Source organism: Homalodisca vitripennis, chromosome 3 (genome assembly GCF_021130785.1).
Source record: "Homalodisca vitripennis isolate AUS2020 chromosome 3, UT_GWSS_2.1, whole genome shotgun sequence".
NCBI classification, from domain to species: domain Eukaryota; kingdom Metazoa; phylum Arthropoda; class Insecta; order Hemiptera; family Cicadellidae; genus Homalodisca; species Homalodisca vitripennis.
This window is the reverse complement of record NC_060209.1, coordinates 57,790,455-57,813,346: the sequence shown is the minus strand read 5'-3', so window position 1 is coordinate 57,813,346 and position 22,892 is coordinate 57,790,455.

The window sequence follows — 22,892 nt, the reverse complement described above, 5'->3', positions numbered from 1 at the left end:
GTTGTGATTGCCATAATGTACCATACATGCTTAATTATACAAGCATTTTACAACTAGTTGCTAATGAAATTCAATGTGGCTATCATTTAGTGTTCAACATACATTAAAGCGGCAGTAAACTTCATCTACACATTTATCAGCATGCTCTTGCGATGGTGCCTTGTTAGTTATATCTTATTCTCTAAGCGCATTTCACGTTTCCGCTAGAAAACTAAAATTCTAACCCGTATCAATGAAATATTCTATTGGCAACTGAAACAGTTTGGAATTCTTTACGATCTTCTGGATGACGTCCAACCTCAGTCCACGACATTTAGTTTAACATTTATTTTGCTTAATATGTACCGACAAATCCTGTAAGTATATAATAACAAATTGGTAGTATATGACTACACAGGAAACATAGGATGACACTTAGATAATACATAACTACGCCCTATAAATATAGGATGACACTTAGGTTATACATGATTACACACTCCAAAAATAGGGTGACACCAGAAATGTACGATAGCAAATCGGAATTTTAAGACTACACATCGATAGTATACCATGACACAGCGGAAGGAATAAAAAAAGGAGCCGAAATTATGTTACATCTGAAGTATGTATATGACACACTTGTAGTTTGCACATTCTATAGCATTCCAAAAGCCCGACTTTAATTAACTAAATTTAATTTAATCGACAGCAAAAGACATTTCTATTTCAGCCATTCAAAACGTAACGTGATTAGACTACGTTAGAAAGATTAGTTCATGAAAGTAAAATTGTATTATACTCACAAGGGAAATAGAAACTTAGTTATGCACAATAACATGCTCATACATGTATAATATATGTGTTGTTACAAAGCAGACATAAAATATATACTGATTTATGAAGAATGTAACAACAAAAATACTCTTGATATAATATTTTTAATTTAAACTTTTTTAAATCATACTTGTTTTTCTTACATATAAATTTTGTGATTATTTTATGGACTCACTACTATGTTTTACAATCCAAACTCTTTTATTAGCAATTCTTTGAACACCTAATTTGTCACTCCTCCTTTCCCCGGCTTCGTTTGGATTTGACTTTAATTGATGTTTTTGGTTTTGGTTTGGCTTGGTATATGATTTCTGTTAACGGGACATTACTTTTCTTTATTAAGCATGCCTTCAACACTTTTTCTCCTTTTTAAAAAATTTGTGTATGGTTATTTAATGCTTTTGAATTTTACCCTCGAAGACAGCTCCACACAACTGTGCACAAATAAAACATATTTTGGTGTTTAGATGCTAATAGTTAGGAATGATCCTTTTAAATTGTCATATAATTCACCGTTAGTATAATCCACCTTTGATGCTAAATATATCACACAAAATGAATATAATCCATAGTATATATAGTCAATATCAACCAAGTTTAATATTGCAAGCCTATGAATTGAATATATTAGAAATATTATCAAGAACACTCATCAATTCATCCATTCTCCATTTCGTCAATATCACCCAAGGTCGATATCGTCAATCTACCTTCCTATTACTATTAATATTAATTGATTCATCCATTCTCCATATCATCAATATCACCCAAGGTCAATATAGTAGCCTAATTATTTTTCCATATTATCAACAACACTAATCAATTCAACCATTCTCCATGTCGACAAAATCAGTTATATTTAGTGTCAAATATTAAATCAATTATAAAACGTGGCAAATTACTGAATACGAAGGAAATTATTATATTGCGTTGACCTTAAAGGTTAAACTTAAAAACTGTTCCTAAAACATTGCATCTCTACTCTTTAACGCTATAAATCTATAGAATTAATGCCTAAATATAATATCAGCGTTCGAAATCTGAAAAACACTTTAAAATTAGTAGATATTAGTTATTGTATTAAACAGTTATATTTATTTAAATCAGTGACGAACGTCTGTTACAATATGTTTAGTAATAATTATAAAACGTTCGGTATGCTGACAGTTTAGTGTAATTTCATTTTATACTCTGAAACTGGTGAACTGTAAATGAGTGTCCTGATTCAGTCTCCAGTTACTAAACCAATTAAGACTGCAGAGCTAACTGCAGGTGACCGAGCGGTGAGCGGGACATTGACATTGAGACTCGGGCTGTCTACTAATAGTGACAATCAGTTCACCTTTTCTTTTCTGCTTTGTCTCCTTTCATTAAATAAACTATGTTATGTACGTTTTACGCTGACTTTTTGCCAATATAATGTTTTAGACTAGTAAATAGTTTTCAATTTAACGACAAGCAATGTGTAATTTGTTTTTATTAATCGCATTGTTTCTGTTCAACATATGGAACGGCTGAAAGAAAAACCCAGCCAACAAAATATGTGACAGGTTGTAAGACGTTTTAGCCACAACCCCTGATTTCTAGGCGGACGGTGGAATAGAACTAATTTCTACTGTCGCGTAGAATCAGCTCTACTTCCTACTGTAGCTATGTATTTCCTTTTTTAACTACATGTCACGTGGATACTTACTGTACACGCCTTCTATACCTCATTATATCCAGTATATCTATATAACGAAAGTCTTAAAACTACAGAACAAAATAGAAAATTTGCCCTAATCTTTGTTACTCATGTCGACAATAAATTTTCCTCTGTTATTTACTGTTGAATTTTTACAATTGAGTTTTAAAATAGGACACAACTTACCTGATAAGTTATTGTGATATAATGAATGTAGATACGCTGTCTAGTCTTGTCCTAAGGATTGGAAATTATAGGTTAGGACCAAAGACACTAGGGCATTATGTTCAAGGGAATTTTAATCTACGATTATATTTTTATGTGTATAATGCCTACTCTTATAGGCACAAGGTTCAAAGAAAGTTCCATATCAAACCGATAGATTTTACAGATTAAATTTGCAGGAAAACGGCGGTGTATATCTAACAAACGTCGTAGAATGTAGGTCAATCTCACCCTGAGGTAAATTTAGATTGTTCCTTGATTATATTTTCCTGATTATATTACACGAATCCTCGTTATTTTTCATAATTAAATGGATGTGGGGCTATTTATTGTAAATTAGGAGTCTAGTTTATATCATTTTAGACCAAGACCATGAAGTCATTTAATGTGCGTTTGCAAAGCCTGTCACTCGAAGGTTGTAAATAATTAATTTCTATTCGTCTGTCTGTCTATCTGTCCGTCTGTCCACACGGTATATTTATAGAAAACTGACCTATAGACCTGAAAGGTTGTTCGACGCTTCATTTATATATATATATATATATATATATATATATATATATATATATATATACTAATAGTAGTACATATATATATATATATATATATATATATATATATATATATATAAACATTGAATCACAAAAAGTACTTGCTCCGCTGGGATATATATATATATATATTCACTTCGGTTGTATGATGCAGAATTGCTCTATTATAACAAATTAGACTTCTTAGTTTAAATTTCCTTTAATATTTCGGCTTTGCCGTTTTTAAAAAGGTATAATAAAAGGTATAAAACAAAAATAAAAATAACACAGCAACAAAATTTACACAAGTAAATAAATAAACATTTGCCTTATATATATATATATATATATATATATATATATAAACATTGAATCACAAAAAGTACTTGCTCCGCTGGGATATATATATATATATATATTCACTTCGGTTGTATGATGCAGAATTGCTCTATTATAACAAATTAGACTTCTTAGTTTAAATTTCCTTTAATATTTCGGCTTTGCCGTTTTTAAAAAAGGTTATAATAAAAGGTATAAAACAAAAATAAAAATAACACAGCAACAAAATTTACACAAGTAAATAAATAAACATTTGCCTTATATATATATATATATATATATATATATATATATATATATATATAAGGCACATCTATGGGATTCGACTACGCGTTAGCGAACAAAATTTTTGATCTAATTGGCTGAGCGTTAGCGAAACCTATGAAGTGTGTAGCTGGAAACATTTCATTTATGCCTGTCTGTCCATCTACGTGTTCGTCTGCCCTCATGATATCTATAAAACTAATTGATCTATACAATTTAAATTTTGTATTTCCCCCTAGGCAACAGTAAGTTCGATGATGGTGCTTATATAACTCCATGCGATCTGTCTGAGCTTTCAGAATATTCTTAATTTGGTCTTATAGGTAACCAGGATGCAACGATAAAATAGTAGGGCCCAATTGTATGAGAAATGTGCCCTTTTTATTTATAGAGTAAAAAGAATATACATTTATAATAGAGTAGAAAGTTAAAAGAATGTTAAAAGTTGGCGACAAAAGTATTTGATTTCAGAGCAATCTTGCGTTGTAGTACCCTCGCTACGATCACTGAAACTTTTATTATTTGAACACTAGTATGAGAACTAATTGAATGTACAAAAGTGGAAAAATATTAAGTAGTAAAATATCTCAAGTAAGATTTAATCTATGTACTGTAAGTTTTGCATGAAACTTCATTTCTAACTAGACAAGAATGAGTTCTATGGTAGTACATGTTCAACCATGGGATGTGGCAAAACATCATTGAAGTCTATCTATTACTCAGTAGGCAGACACAATTTCCATATTGCGTAATTGTGGGAAAACATCCAGATTCGTCTTTATTTTCTTCCCTTATCACGTAAACTGTTGTTATTTAAAATGTTCTATGCATTCTTATTCTTACACTGGTAATTTAGAATTACGTGCGTATTTCGATTAAAGAGCTACTTTCAAAGAAAGTCAAACATCAACGGACTGGAATCTAATTGTCTGCAATTTTGAACACCAAACACATTAAACCGTTAATTAAGCCTGAGAGTCAAATGGAAAATAAAAATTACCCAATGAGGCTTTATTGGCAATTAAAGCCCTGTGAACATTGAAAGCAGATGGCGCCACAGTCAATCGGAGTCAATTAGTGTTGACTTTAAAATGTGGCATTCGTCCACATAATTTAGTCTAATCAATTATTCGTTGTTATCATTATCGATATCAATTATTTCTCTTCGTATTCATATTCGATTAGCAGTTACTCGCGGCTTTGCACCTGATTTAATATTAAATAACAGGTACAACAGAGGCATATCCTTTTTGAAACTAAGCAACGGTCACAGTAAGACATTCTAATCTTCTGGTTCATCCCAAAATAACTGGACATTACATTTGAAAAACAATTTTTTGTAGCTCTGAATTCAATGAGTAAAAGAGTTCTTATGAGTACCTATTAAATACACATATTCCTACCCAGCTGGCCATGATATAGAATGAGTAGCTAGCTCATAAACGTGTAGTATCACTTTTATTTTAATCCAGGGTGGAGGAATAGTAGTTTTAGTGAAAGCACTCATGATTTATTATAATTGAATCCTATGATTTGTAAGTAAACAAGTTTAAATTTTATGGCTTATAATTTCATTGTTGAGATGTTTAAAACTAAAAAAAATGCTATTGTCTCTTATTTCAAATTAACCACTTGAACATGCATTTTTGGATCGGATCAATTATATTTCACACGCCATAGTAGAGTTTGCCTTGTTAGCACGGTCCATTCTCGCTCTGAAAAGCCAACTTTAATCAAAAAGTATCTACTTTTGGCTTATGTAGTATTTATTCCTTCTCAGCCAATACTGGTGTGTTTTTGAAGCGTTTGAATTGTTGTCCCGATCAAGAAAATATGTACATAAATAGGTTTGAAAAGTCTGGTAAGGTAAAAAATAATATCTACTTTAGACCGTTCGTATGTTGAAAGGATAATAAAGGATAATAAGGGGTAATAATCAAATGTGTGTCAAGATTTACCTTTCAAGGAAACGAGGATTTGAAAAAGAGTAAAATATTTCTTTTAGTGGTTCTAACTATTTTTTAACTCCTATCGGCGGTTGGTCTACATATTTTTTTATATTTAAGTGATGAGGCAGGTGCGCGAGCGCTCCTTATCATTATTTTTAAATCTTATGATTATAGGACACTGGGAAGTTGAAAAATAAATTATACTCCTTCTAAGTTGGCAACCCTATATCAACCCCTATTGGGTTGGGTGGTTGATAATCTTGAAAAATCGTTATTTTGCCTGGTTAGAGCGTAAGGCCTTGAGTTTATTAAAACTTCATTGTTCGAAGTCATCAGCAAGTTGAATAAAAAAAAATAGTTCTTCACGGGTTGCAATTCCACTTCAACCCATATGTGTGATAATGTACACGAAACTTATTTTATTAATCTGTAGATAGCGAAAGAGACGTTTGTACCAAATTTCATATTTCTAGGATGACAAGAAGTTGGTAGACAAATAAAGTTCTTCTAGACGTTGCAAACCCCATTTCAACTCATAAAGATGTATAATCTTAACGAAAATACTTTAGTTTTTCTATTTCAGTCTTCAGCTATACGAATGCCAAATTTAACCTTTATGATATATTGGGAAGTGGGAGAATTAGTGAAGACTGAGTAATTAAATGAGAGCTTTGCCATTTATATATACAGATTGCAACCAATATATGTTTCCATAACTTTAATTTTAGTGTTTTTAAATGATGTAACTAACTTGTATTTAAACAAATATTAATAGCATAGTACTTACAGTTATTATATTAATTAATTAATTACATTCATTATACTACACCAAATCGAAATAAAATATTACATGAATCATACATACCCAAATGTTTGCGACGTTCGAAAATACATATCTTTAGTATTTACATGTCTATAAGATTCTCAATTGTCTGTGCTAGCAGGTATGTGCGTATGTATGTAACTTTTGATAAAATACGATTATATTACATTTTAATTCCCAAGGAAAATAAACCCAGGCATCTCCATCTCTAAACCAAAAATTAAATCCTTCTTCCATCGTTTGTATTCAGATAATTACCTATAATTACAGACCAATTTCTCTGCTGAACGATTCGGCCAGTTGCGTCTTCGCTTTGCTTTGCCGTATAATCTCTGTCAAACGGACCGGATTCGCGAATCAAGATAATCACTTCCTCTGTACCATATTCATGATGCAGGCAGAAGATACTGGGGAGTTTAACGTTGAAGAGAATCATTGAGTAAATTATGTTGCATAATATATACGCGTGTTTATGTTTGGATACAATTTTAAGAAGCCGCGATATGTTCAAGAACATATAAAAATCAACACAAATAAATTATGTAAATGAAAGTTATCAGAATATCCTAAATGACAATCCCAAATGGAAAGAATTATTGTTAGATAAACAACCATTATAATATAGTAATTACTAAATGTGTACTAGGCTATTATTGTGTTAAACATAATATTAGAAGTTGAGGATACTTGCGGGAAAAGAATACTTAAAAATTTTAAGTTGAGGAATCTAAAGTTGAATGAGTTGTTCAAACAATATTTATGAACAAAAAGCGCGTTGGCATTTGAATAGCGATACAGGTTGAGTAAGAAAATCATCCTGTTTTCCTTTTAGATTCAACGTTTGCCCATATTTCTTCATTTACAACTAAACTGGCTCATTTCCTTATGCATCATTACATATAGGCGTCACTCATAATAAAGAGAAGATAACATCGACTAGAAATAAGGCTAGGAAATTTACCCATTTCTTGTGATAGAAGTGAGATAATAAACAATATATTGTCACTCTTATACATTATTTAAATATAAAGCAATACCTTGGAAAAAGAAATAACTTATACCTATTGTTGCAGAATTCTGAAGCAGCTTTGTCTCTTTTGATGTTTTCTATTAAATATTCAAATCTCATCATTGACCAATCGCTAGTAGAGAGGTACTATAATATGATTCTATATTTTTATTCCTGTCCCTCTTACAGAGACTCACCCATAGTTTTACAAGTATTGGTTTCTAAATATAGTGTAAACTGACTAAACGTCTATTGTTTGCACTTCTCATTGCTATACTTGATACTCATTTCCTTCAAAAACTAGTGGTAATTTTGTTTTTTTAATACTGTTTCTTGAAAATACAGAGCGTTTCAAAAATAAACATTTACATGAGAGAATTAATATTTAATTCTACTATTTAAAGTGTTAACTTATTATTAAAGAAATCTGTGTTTATATTCTATAAATATTTAGAATATCACTAAAAATGTTCTACGGTTTGGTTTATTTGGTTATAAATTACTGTTCTAATATTAAATATAGCGTGGTTCTTAACATTCACAACAACAACAGATTGTGGGCGTCTAAGAGACAAGTCTGGCTGTGTTACAGGATATCGAGGGCAATCACAATGGTCACAATTTACTGGGCCAACACTAAATATAGCGTGATCCTGAACAGCACTGTAACAGCAAACTGAGTTCGTCCAAGAGAGGAGTCTGGCTTTGTTCCAGAATCTCCAAAGCAACTACAATGGTTATAGATTACTGGGCTAATATTAAATATATGATTCTGAACAGCACTGGTACTGCAAAATGTTTCGTTCAAGAGAGGAGTCTCGCTGTGTTCCAGGATCTCTAGGGCAATCACAATGATCACAATTTACTGGCCCAATACTAACCCCAAGAATGCTCCAGTTTTCTATAATTAAGCACTTTGGCCTCAGTTCAGACAATCGCGCTTCCCAATTTGTTGGAACAATTCTTCTATTTGTCAATTGAATAGATCACTAGCTATGATAAATTGTAAGTTACTGAAATGAACGTGATTTGTCAAATTAAAAAAGAATTTATATTTATTAATTACCACTTCTGACACCTAATGTTTATTTCTGGCAAGATTTTCTCGTTATTATTTAAATATTAATCCAAAACGTAAGAAGCCGAATACAAAATAGTTTTTTTTCTCTTAATAGTGCGTAACGGAATGAATATTCTGAAATGAGTTATAGATTTTATTAAGTAAGTTTTTGTATTTTAATATAATTTTTTAAGTCAGTTAGTCTTAATTCAGTTTTTCCTTATATCTTATAGTCTATGTAGTGTAATTTAGGTTAACCGCACTCTAAACCTAGGGTGAGCGTGGGCGGCGTCGTCTCCCAGACGGACTCCCAAAGGATCGATGTTTTCCTTTTTTTATGTATATATACAATTATTATATAGGGTGTCTCACGAGTTTGTTTATTAAACATATATGTATTTTTCATTTTATTCTTGGTATGTTTTGATTGAATTAATCATTATTTTTTTAATTTTGTGTTTGTTTGTTATTATCCTATTGTACATTATTCTTTTTGGAATTTAATTCTCTATCTACCTAATACTTCAAATCTAATCAAAGCATGTTTTTGTAGACCGAGTTTGACATATTTTGTCTCATATATCTCAGATACGGGTGGTCTAACGGGTCTGTGACGTCTTTTATCCCATTTTTCAATTAATTTTACATAAGTTATAATAAATGTAAAAACTATCTTTACGTCATCAGTTTCGTTTTATTTCCATTCCATCCAAGCCGTTGCTTGCTAATAAGGCGTTTCAGGACACACTATTAAACGTTTAAAGTTTAGATATTCTCAAACTTAGTTTAAACTCGATAAAACTTTGTACTTTTACTAAAAGGAGAACTACGCCTAAGGTCCTTTAATCAAGAGATTCGATGAGATCACAACAATTTAGTATTAAAAAGTAGATGCAACAGCCACCAGTTTGAATCACCCCTATTTGTTAAACACTTGTTATAAAAGCAGTAGAAACCTTAAAAATTCAGTATCAGGAAAGAATTTAAAAATATATACTATTTTTCTCTGTACATTTTTAAAACTTCATACGTAACTCACTCATATATGCCATCACAATAAAATTCATACGTAAAGTCAAGTAATTGTAAGTCGATCATGTTGGTCAGTAAGTGGTAAAACGTTCTTCAAACATATAAATGTATTAAATTAGTAAATAAAAAAATTGAAAACTACTACGGGGTTTCCTAAAAAGTGGTTCACTAAAAATAAGCTTGATTCCCATAATTCAGTGAAATACATTAACCTCTAACGCGCGTCGCTTTGCCGCAGATTTACAGTAGGTCTAATGACTGCAGGCTGTTACAAGAAGGATACACTTGCAGCAAGGAGAAATACGCGTATAATTGCTCGTCATTTCAGTTGAAACATTTTAACCACTGCACGGTTCAGTTTATATGGCGTAACTGCGGTCTCATTCTGAGTTGCACCACGTACTTAAACAGCTTTACTGTATTTTGAGTACTGTCAGGTATAAACTCACAATAGTTGTCAGTAGTTTATATATTAGATCATACATACAAGGCTGACTCGTGCTACAAATAAGTTGGCTGGTATATAAAATAAGTACCGTAGTTCTGATTTAATTATAGAGTCTAGTAAAAGTGTTTTTTTTTTAATTTGACTTTTTTATTTGGATTCGTTTGCACATAAAAAGGGTTACGATTTAATGTATACACTAGCCCCAGTCAATTTCATACAAATTTTTAACGGTAATACTGTAATTGCAGGAAAATTTGTAAGTTGTTGATGCATTGAAATAATATTAAATTTATGTTTCTGTAAATACTGCAAAGGAATTTAAAATCTTACTAAACTTGAGACATTCAGAAGTCTGAAGGAAATCACACACAAGCGGTTCGACTCGGGCATAAATGAACCTCTTTATAATTAGTTATTATCTTAAATTTAACGGAACAAACCAAGTATGACATACTGTCATATAATCATACAAAACTCTATATCATTTGTACTTATGGATTAGTATTTGATAGATTAAGAAGAGGATAGGTTCCAGTCTTCGAGACGTTGTTTTCCTTTAATTTCAACTCTTAACGATGGAAAAGTGTGTAAACCTGTAACCCCTTCAACTTCTCTATTGTTAATTATTATTAATTAAAGAAACTTGTTTTGTTTGGTTCCAAAAGACTAAATAATATTAAAGTATATAAATTGTATTAATTTTTATTATTACATTCTATTTTATTAAATCACCTCATTCATCATATGATATGAGGTTTCAAGATGATAGCAATTCAAAACGTTGTGAAACGCCATAAGATAGTAATAATAACGTCATTGTATGAATAATTCTTTAAACTATTAAAAGGCTATATGAAAATTGACATTTAACATTATATCTGCTTATTTTGCATGATATCTACGTTTGTTTCGACGCTACAGAAAGGTAAATTTAGTTTGCAAAATTTACAAACTTTAGAGACAAATGTATGTTTCACAACTGAAACACTTTTCAGTAAATTTATTGATTATTGTACAAAATTTTCCACTACCTCCTTTGGTGGGGGGGGGGGGGGGTGGGGGGGGGGGGGGGTGGGGGGGGGGGGGGGTGGGGGGGGGGGGGGGTGGGGGGGGGGGGGGGTGGGGGGGGGGGGGGGTAAAAGGTATAAAATATTTTATACTTAACAAGGTAATCCAAGTAACTGAAATACTCTTGTTAATGAGGTGATGGTACGTATATAGTAAATATTCCACGTATCATTGTATAATTAACCATAACAAGCATATAATGCGACATACATCTTTTTTACCCGGCGAACAGATACAATTAAGAAAGTAATACAATATAATACATTCTTTCGTATATATAACGATAACAAGAAATATGTATTTAAAGAACTCCCTTCACTGTGGGTAAGGCTGCAATATTGCCAAGGGATGAATAAAAACATAGTGAACCTTTACAGGTTCTGTAAATATTCCGCAAAGTCTTATTTGAGATTGTCTACATAACTATTTATCTACTTCCCAGATTGTGGAAAAAGTCACAATATCGAGCTACTTCACCATGTGACTTAAACTACACTGATAAGGATTTTGTTGTGTTTGCTGTTTTTTTTTTTAAAAATAAAATATACACAAGTGAGCAATTATATACTGTATATCAGGTTGTTAATGGCATTATAAATACTGTTAATAGGTCTAAGTGATAGTGAGATAAAACTTGATTGCATGGTTTAAACTGAATATTATAATACGTTTAATGAATCTAACATGACGGGAAAAAGAAGGGTGTGTAGGTTAAGCTCATATCTTTATATGAAGTGTTTTTTTTAGAATGCATCGTTAAAGGGCAGGGCAGTGGAGGACATATTGAAAAGTCGCAAAATAAGACAACACCTTATCTCAATGTACATTGTTTGCCTTCAAGAAAAGTATTATTATTATGAAAACCTAATGAGGTTCAAGTTTCAACTATTTCAAGTTTAGAGTACCTCTTTGTATAGATATTACCACACATTGTTACTAAAAACATCTTTGGATAAAATCAATAATAGATAGTACAGAAAACCTGTCAAGCTTCAAAAATAAATGCTTGATATATTTGCTGGTTCATACTGTACGAGATGTTAGAGTGGTATATTTCTGGCATACAATATAGCTTTAGCTTTTAATAATGGGATAAACTAGTTTTTAACGGTCGAATCAACTTATTACCTGCTGTATCAATATCCAAATATCTATTTAATCGCATGCAAGATACTTTGATTTAACGTTAGTTGGAGCAATGTTACATTAATTTTTATGCAATATATTAGAAGAAATAGATGCAAACGTTTTTTAATGAATATGAAAGCAGAAATATCAAACTAACACTACTCAATGAAGAATTTTAATATTAACGATTAAATCATACGTTTAAAGGGCAAGTATTAGTTCCCCTCCCCCTTACCACAGCACATTGGTATTTATTCAGTAGTTTAAAGTTAGTTTTTAATTCTAATATGTACAATATATAATTGAAGCTGGTTACATCAGCATAAACAAATATATAAAATGTTTGAATCATATTTTATATTTATGGTTACACAATTGTTATAATTTTTTTTTTATAATTCACCTATTGGTGAGTTGTAATACACACCAGTTGTAGTTGTATACATATTTAATTTATGGCATTGAGTTGAAAAAAGAAACATCAATTTTATTGCTAACAATAATAGCACTTGATATCAACATGTTTTCCACGAAAAATATTAATGAATATATAGTTTCTTACAGTAAAAAAAATCTTATACGGCGTGCATAAAAAAAAATCTATCAACAACTGTGCAAAATCCCGTAATAACAACGGCAACTTAAAAAATAACAGTTAATACAAGATTAAACAACACACTGCACTAATTGAACAAGTACTCTGTTTGAGTCACAGATGCACAATTGAAGGGAAGGTGGATGTTTTTAAACACGATCTCAAAGCAGGGGACTGAGCATGTGAGTTTTCTCCTACAAAATAGCTATGGTGGAAAGGGGGTGATTCAGCGCGAATATTGAGTTAAGCTCCATTTCACCTTCCGGTTAGTGCAGTTGTCTGAAACTCCGCTCCATTTAATGTTCTTAGCAATGTGTTTCGTTTCATACTATTTTATTATTACAGTGTGCAATTCCAATAAATTTACAATTAAGTTGCAGTTACTTTGTAATTATTGTTTACGAAGGCACAAACTTGGAAAATATTTGACCAAAAGGATAAACCTGAAAATTAAATGCTTTAAAGAAATAATTCATAAAAAAAAACTTCAGTCGTAGCGGCCATGTTTTATTCATACCTCTCCCAGGTTAAACGCGATTCACTCTTTCTTTTAAGAAAACACCAATTTCGTGTAAAGATGTATTTTTATTCTTGTGAAACGCAAGTTTCCCTCGCTTCGCTCCCACTTTCCTTGATTGTTTTACAATTGTTTACCTTACTTCAGCTTATAAATTTTTGTTGGATCGATAATATTTATACAACTCATCGATAGACGATTTATTATCCCTGGTGTAAAGAAAACAGTTAGGGTGCTACTCGGCGGAGTTTTAAAATGATTAAAGAAGTTAAAACGTTAATATGAATAAATTAATTTTAATGATTTCTAATGATTTATAATAACTAGCATTTTTATGCCGCTGCCTACGTGTTGAAAAACATAAATGGCGTTTTTAATGACATTCTAAACAATCCAGAGATAAGTGATAATAAAAACAGTTTTTAGAACCCTGAAATATTATAAGTACACGTGAAATCACTAGATTTTCTCTCCAACACCCCATGGTATTTGATTGGATAGCTCCAGCGGTTTCTGGAACAATTGAACTTTTTAGGCCACTGTGGATAAATCCTAAATTCGAAGTCCTTAGCTTTTCAGTTAACACACTTATGATGTAGTAGATGACGGGCTGTGTGTAGTTTATAACTGAAGTAGGCATATTACGTTTATGTTGCGTATGCGTAATACGCATAAATACGTGTTATTTTTCATGGTTAACAGCTTCAGATGTTAAGAGATATTACTGTTGCTCCGATCAAAGAATAATGTGTATATTTTATATACATTATAATATACTCTAGTCTTAGTAAATTATGGTTGCCTTCATTGACAGAGCTTATATATTTATTTATAAATATGTATAAGTGTTCAGTTTGCTTATAGTTTTATTCGACTATTGTTACAACGTTCAGTCTAAGATAATTCTAGTGCCACGATTGCGTTTACTTTGTTACCCTTCGTAAAACACATTTAGCGATTTAATTTTATTTTTATAAGATGCATTATATTAGTGTGTCAGGTCGGTATTTCTATTTACAAAATTCAGTCTACAAATCCATCTGTATAATACATCGTAAATATGGTGTGAATTATTATAGATTTGTGTCTACCTAAAAGTATCTTATGTACTGTGTACTTATAAAAACCGTAAGAGTTTGTGTCCATATTAGCCCAGTTTCGGATCGCCTTCCAAGAAACTCAGCAAGGGGGAGGAGGAGGAGGCGGTTGGGTGAGCAGGATGCTAATCAATGATTAAAACTTTCTTCTCATCAAATATAAATTGTAAAATTAAGACAGTTTTAGGAAAATATACGATTAGGCCACATATGTAAGTACAGTTAAAACACCGAAAGAGTCACGCTTTACCGTAACCGTATGTAAACCATAATTTTATACTGGCTAAAATTAATAGGTATACAGAAGAAGTACGATTGACAAAGCTGAATGGTATCGAACTACCTTAGATACGATGATAACGTGGATGGTATGGAGATTGCAATTAAATATCCTAACTTACCTAAAAAACTCAAAATGGATAAAAACAATTGGTTTATTTATACAACATCTTAAAATATTGTAAACATATTGGATACTGTAAGAACCCGGCTGCAAACCACTAGGCACGTTCTCACCCGTTCCGTTACTGTCAGAACAAACAACTGCAAGAACAGAACACGACCACTAGAGTAATGCAGTGATCCACGTCCCCCGCACATAGAAAACGGACCTATGTCTATCGTAATTTTGTACACGTCTGTTAAAGGATTATTAATTTGTTTAACTGTTATCACGGTGGCTAGGAATAATTGGAGACATGTGTCTGTGTGTATCATTTTATTAAAGTAGGTATGTTTTATAGCTAGAATAAAACATATGAGACTCACAAATTACTGAAAAGACTATGAAATAAAATGTCGAAGAAGGATTTCACATATGGTATCTGCTCGACTGTCAGACAATGCTGGAATGCTTTTTCTTTTATGTTAGAGTTCGCTACAACTGGGTCACACTCAGAATACTGTCTATTTGTTTTCTACCTTGAGTTTATTATTGCAGCCGTTTGATGTGTAGGTATGAATCAAAATGTGATAAAGTTAAACCATTTTATTCTTGATAAAGAAAGTACTCATTACATTTTTATAATTTTTATAAAACACAGGATAGTTTATTTCTAGCTATCTAATAAGATGGTACACTAGTTACAATTTTAAATCAGGAAACAGAGTTTGTCAAATATTTTTTTAATTGGTAGCACCGTAATACATATATATATATATATATATATATATATAATATATATATATATATATTTGATTTTTACACAAAGTTATTTTATTGTTTTCTTTTTAATGGTACATTAAGGATCTACATAAAAATAAATATATACTGTTATATACATTATATGAATTAGGATATACTATATATCTGTTTGTTTCCTCTCTGGACTTCAACCAATGAATTGTTAAAGTATACTTTAAATTAAAAATAATAATTATATTTGAGTAGAGCATACTTAAATATAAATTGAATATATAACATTAATTGCCTACTTACGTTTAAAGCAGTTTGTAATAATTATCCTGATGTATTAAATTATATTGAATCTGATTTCATTTATAACAGGATCATAATGTGTATAAAATCTTATAATATGTTGGTTTAGAAGTACATTTTAAAAGAAATACTGTTTAATTGTTGCTTCCCACATGTTTACTGTGTCTATATGGCACATTTCTTAATAATATTCAAGTCTTACGAAATACGCTTGTTTAATTATGTACAGTCTTGTTCTTGTTTACGACTTGGTGAACTGTTCGTATAAACCAATCTCTGTCTGTGCTATACGAGCACCACTCTGCTGAATGCGGCAGTGTGGGAATTATCATATTACGGCAGAAAACTTTTCCTATTTCACACTTTATCCACACGTGTGTGATATCTTTCTCAAACCAGATGTATTTTATAACTCTCCTATCTCTGTATACACTTTTCGATAAATCTGAAATATAAAAAAGAATGAAGTATTTATTTTAAATCTTCAATTAATAAGGCACAGAGAGTGAATATAAATTAGCATTGTTTTTGTAGTCATCAATTCATAATTGAAAATACAACGTTGTTATAATTTACCTGGCATAATAATTTATAAGATTGAAAACACTGTTGCGGTATTTATTAGACTGTTAATTTATACCTTCACGTATGGTAAACGTCAGCAATGATTTTTTAAACTCGGAACAAAAAAATATTTTGATAGAAACACGTTTTTGTGCCAGACACGCGTTGGTGTCAAATTTAGTGTTTGATAATCAATTTGCACCCACTAACTTTTTGGCGTTATTGTTGGTGAAAATGACACAATGATACATCGAACTGCATGGTTTTTTTCCGCAACGCAAAATGTAATCATTCAATTCTTGTATCATTATTGTAAATTACTACTGATTAATACTCTTTTAAACAGTTTTACATAAGAAATAATAGTTATAGTTTTGATTTCATTTTTAGGATATATCCGCTATTCTTCAGCTTCGGGCCTTTAGCGGATATATCTGCTCCCAGTACGCGAATTACGGGAGAAAAATCTAGTTAACTCAACAATATAACATAAACTATACATTATTATGTTGCTGTGCGGCGTGAATGATTTATTGTGGGCTACATGACAACTATTTTTATACTGACTGTTTAAATTATTATATTATAAAACCAATAACATATCTGTAATAACATATAACTATAAAATCTACTACCTCTTATAGAGAAGTACAATGCCATGTCAATACCATTAACGTCAACATTTGTCGCAGTTCATGTTGGTTATAATACATTGTTTGCTTTGTACTATAACTTCATTGAACTTTCTCTCCCCCTTGTTTTGTTTGTGTGCCTTAAGTGAGCATCAAAAGCGGCTTTGGGGCTTGTTTACCCACAGCGTAGGGGAGTACTAGTTAATTATTTAAGGGCAACCTCCCCTGACTAGGAATGTTCTAAAACCTTATTTCATAATTTCGAATATTATTCTTGGTAATTACTAATAAGCACAATTCTTCTAATAATGATAAAGATGTCAGTAAAATCTAAATATTACATTGGATTTTATGTACAACAATAATTAAGAAATATTTATTTATTTTGTATATTTTAGTCTAGGCATATTTTTCTTTTCTTGGAGATAAGCCATTTACTAGATTTTTAAGTAGATGGTACTAAATTTACAATTTGCTCCATTGCATGTTTTACAGTTGCAGCGTTTTCGAAACTTAAATACTCTTATATTTTCTTCCTCGGGAGGATTTTTTGTCATCTCAAACCCAACCTTACTAAAATCAAGAGTAATTGATGTGATATATGTGTAGAATAATTAAATTATATGGTGGTTTATTTGACTGGTAAACCTAATGAAATAGCAAGAAGTTAACAACCTGCCTCCATCCATTAGTGTAGCAAAGTTCTATTTTGAATCTTATTCTGAATCTGTTTCCCTACTCATTTCCTTACAGAAACATTTACGAGTATTAACTTAATTTTATTTATTTATTTTGTGCTGTACGATAAACAATAATCAAACCATTTTGGAGTTAATAATTGTTAGTAGTGTTTTAAAATAAAATTTGTATACAATTAGAGAATAAATTATTTATGTTATTTAAAGAAAAATATAATGCTATTTTTGGAAACATTTTTACGGATCAAGTTAACCATTAAATTTAAAAAATGTCCGCTTTTAGAAAGAAAATAGGAAATCTTATTTTACAGACAATATTTATTTCAATAATAATATTGGTAGTGCCCCTCAATCTATATAACATGCAATAAACAGAGTTTTTTATATTAAAACTACCACTTACTCATATGAAAAGTGTCCCATATTAGATTCCACTTATTGAAAATCGGTCGGAAGAATTTCCTGTAATTACTACGGAAATTGGTCGCTTTTATTTCTCCAATTTTAGAACCTTAACACGATATTAATAATATTTCACTTAATGGCTATACTTTATAGTGCAATTGTAGTTTTTGTAGTGGTATAAACAAAGTACAAAAAGCCTTATCTTATCCCTTCCTTTTAAATAGGTTCCCATACAAACTGTTTCTTTATTGAACAACTAACTACCACAGCGTTTACAACATAACCTTTTTGTGACAGAAGGTAGCATAGATTTTACTTTTTTAGGAGGACTTTTATTATTATGAAACCCAAAAAGGTTGGGTTTGAACACTGCTATGAAAAACAATATGTATCTTGTAGCAAGATATCTCGAGAAAATTTCATACGTAGACGTAAAATTTTGCATTACAAGTTATTTTACATAGACAAACAAGAGTTGCATGTCCAGCCTTGTAGGTTGGTAGGCATCACTCAGTAGGTTGTCATAATGTTTCTTTTTGTCATTTAATGCACAGATATCTTTGATATGTAGTTGTCTGTGTGTCTATCGGTAATCAGGACATCTCAAAAATTGAATAAGCTATAAACTTTAATTTTTGGAATTAACCCTTAGCGTAACCTGTTACGCGACATGAAGTGTGACGTATCCCTACTTTGTAAATACAGTACATACGATTACTTATCTATAGTTTAAATGTTGCTGACCTCGGGAGCTATTTTTATCCTAGTGAGAAGGAAATCCATATTTCCTGATCAAGTTTTTCTGGTAGTCTATTTTATTGTAGAGATCCGAGTGGCTATTTATAGTGCAATGAACTTGGTCAGAAGAGAAGCCATATTTACTGGTCAAGATTGCAGGTAGATAGCCAGACCTCTCAGCCGAATGACGCATCTATTGTTGGTGATCTTTTACGCCAGATTCTATATAAATTGTTGTATTATCTCTGTGAGATAATATTGCTCTTGTTCTTGGTTTTAAGTAGACTATATAAACACGAAAGTTTTGCAACATTTAGTGATTGTAATAATTTTTCTGTTATTAATTATGAACATTTAATGTATATCATTTGTGTCTTTTGGTTCTTTTCTCGCAGAAAGGATACAACCTTGATTAATTCTAAATTTAGTAATGCACTGTTGTAATAATTTATTGCTTTTTAATTACAACAATAATATCCTAAGGCAGTAAGTAGAGTAAAACTCCGTACATTACAGTAATCAGTATAATTATAGATAGTATTTCAATTGTTGAGTAACATGTATATTTTTTCTAAGGTGTGTAAATTGTGTGTAGTAAATGACCCTTCTTGTACTGTCGAAACAAAGTTAGATATGATTCGAAGTAAGTAGATACCATTTAAATTTAAAATTGCATATATAGCCTTTAAGTAGTGTATAAGGTTGATTCATACAAAGGCGTTTTCATTACTAACATTTGTGTTGTAAAATTGTAATGTCCACCATCTTGATATCTACTCGAATACGGTCTCAAAAATGATTAAAATAGAATTGAATATAAAGTTAATTAATGTCTACACTAGCCCCATTCAATTAAGTTAAAATTTTAAATCGTAATCATCGTAATTTATAAGAACACGTCAAATATTAAGTAGTTTATGTGTTGGAAAAATATATACGAAATTTATATTTCTGTTTAATATAGACATTCATTAAAAATATGCATATATGCGTGTCTATATAATAAAAATCAGTAAAATATAAACACTTTAAGTAATAATTTAGTCTTTTACTATCTTGCATTACAGGAATAAACATCAATAATGAATATCTTGCATTACAGGAATATACGTTGATCATATTTTGATATAACACAAAAACTAGTATATTTAATTAAGGTTATATTAACGATTAATGAATTTTAGGGGTTACAGGTTTATAAGTAAGCAAAACTTCTACAATCCTGTTAATTCTATCAGTATAAAGAATATAACGGTTCTAAGGTTTTACACTTAGATAAACTATGTACAACCAATATGGCCACAAGGTTTTATATGATTATATGACAATACCGTCATTTATACGTCTTTTCCTTTAAATCGTAGGAACTAATTGTTAATTAAAAAAATGTTCATTCCAGTTAAGGCATGAATCATTGTAGCCACTGTCAATTGTTTATCATCCTTATTTTGGGAATTATTTTGAACTTTAGTAACATTTGAATTTCATTTGAGGTATAAACAGAAACATAAATTTTATATTTCGACACATAAACTAGTTACAATTTAATGTTTTCCTTAAAATTACGTTAATTACAGTTTAAAAATTTTAATTTAATTGAATGGGGCTAGGGTAGACATTAAATCCTATCCACTTATTTATGTGCAAACGAAAAATAACCAATGTTATAAATACAAAAATTTTTTCTAGGCTCTTTGAATTAGTAGGAATTACGGTACTTACTGTGTTTAAAATCCAACATGTATGATCTAATAAATAAACCACTGACAATTACTGTGCCTTTATCGCTAAGAGTACTTAAAAGTACAGTAAAGCTATTTAAAGTCCGTGGTGCTCAACTCAGAATGAGACCGCAGTTACGCCATATAAACTAAACCGTGCAGTGGTTAAAACGTTTCAACTGAAATCACGAGCAATTATACGCGTATTTCTCCTTGCTGCAAGTGTATCCTTCTAGTAACAGCCTGCAGTCATTAGACCTACTGTAAATCTGCGGCAAAGCGACGCGGGTTAGAGGTTAATGTATTGCACTGAATTAAAGGAATCACGCTAATTTTTAGTTAACCACATATTAGAAAGGCAAAACTACTTTTTAATTGTTTATTTACCACTTTAATTTTCTTTGAAGATAGTATGATAATTCAATAAAATAGTATTGGCCAACATAATATGACCGATTTACAAGTACATAACATAGCGTATGCGAATTTGGTATATTATTATGATATAAGTCGAATCTTTAGTTTTTAAAATGTACAAAGAACAATAATATAATACTTGAAATTAATACTTTCTTGATACTGATTTTTAAGGTCTCTATTTATTTGTACAACTGGTGTTAAAAAATTCTCATGATGATTTAAACTGGTGGGACATCTATTTCTTAACAATAAATTGTTACGATATCACCGAATCTCTTGATTAAAGGACCTCAGCCCCAATTCTCATCCTGTGAAGGTGGCCACTAAGGAAAATATAAGATATCCAAAATTTTAGGATTGTCTCATATATATCCCATATATTTGTGGAAAAATCGACTGAAATTTATTACAAATATTTTATAGATTTAACACTAAACTTGCAGATTAGTCTTTAAAGTCTTTAAAGTTTAAAACTTTAAAGACTGCAGACAAGTCTTTAAACTTGAAACAGATCGTAATTAAAGAATTGACAGCTGAAAATAGTAAATACTAATGTACACTGTTTTCATATTCTTGAGAAAGTTGGTTTAAACCAGAGGAGATATCTTTTTTCTCCAAAAATCAAGAAATCTTTGAGCATTTTGCAGTTTTAATAACTTTCCATGGATTTGTAGACGCAAGAGAACTTGGTATGTGTCGGCTTCCGTGCAAAAGATAACACGGGAATGTTATAATAAATGTATTAAATGTAAAGTCTAGGGTATCTGTCCTTAAACATATTTATAATACCATTAAAATTAACCACCTGGGATTGAATTGCCTGATCGTTTAGAGCAGTGTCTCCTAACAGTAGACGACAAGATTTCTCTATTTCTGTATGTCTGTAAAAACGAAAATGTTCAAATGAGCTTACTTTTAGCGTCAAAATTTTGTTTACATCTCTATATCTAATACTCATGTATGTAAATTTAAAAGAAAAAACATTGGTCCATTGGAAGTCCCTCTCCGAGATAGGATGTTGTCCGCTATGGGGAGAACGCGACGTTTGCCAAAACTGAACTGAAGTTTAGCGTGCGATTAAACTTCACATACATTACACTTCATAAAATATAAAAATAATTTTTTTTTTAATCTTTGGCAGAAATAAACTGTTGAAATTTAAAAAAATTTGACAAATCACATTCATGAAAGTGACATATTGTTTATCGTCGCTAGTGACATCTCTAAGTAACAAACAGAAGAATGGTTCCACAAATCGGGAAGATTGTCTGATTTGTGGCCAAAGCACTTAATTTTATTGAAAATTAGAGCATTCTTAGGATCTATATTTAGTATTGGACCAGTAAATTGTGATCATTGTGATTCCCTCAGAGATCATGGAAAACTGCCATACCTGTCTCTTAGACGACCACAATTTGCTTTTGCTGTCTTGTTCGGAATCACGCTACATTTAGCGAATTCCCATTTTAGAAAATAAGATTGGCGATACCCTTAAATGTCTATACATCATACGTAAAAATTGTTTTAATATTATGTTAAGTTAAAACAGTTAAAATGATCAAATAATAATTCTGTTATTTTAGTGTTTGCTATTGATATGTTGTGTATATCCAAGAACAACCTTTGAAAAAGCATTACCACAGCTTCTTGTTAAATCTCGGATATCTTTTATTTTGCACGTGTCTCTAAAGA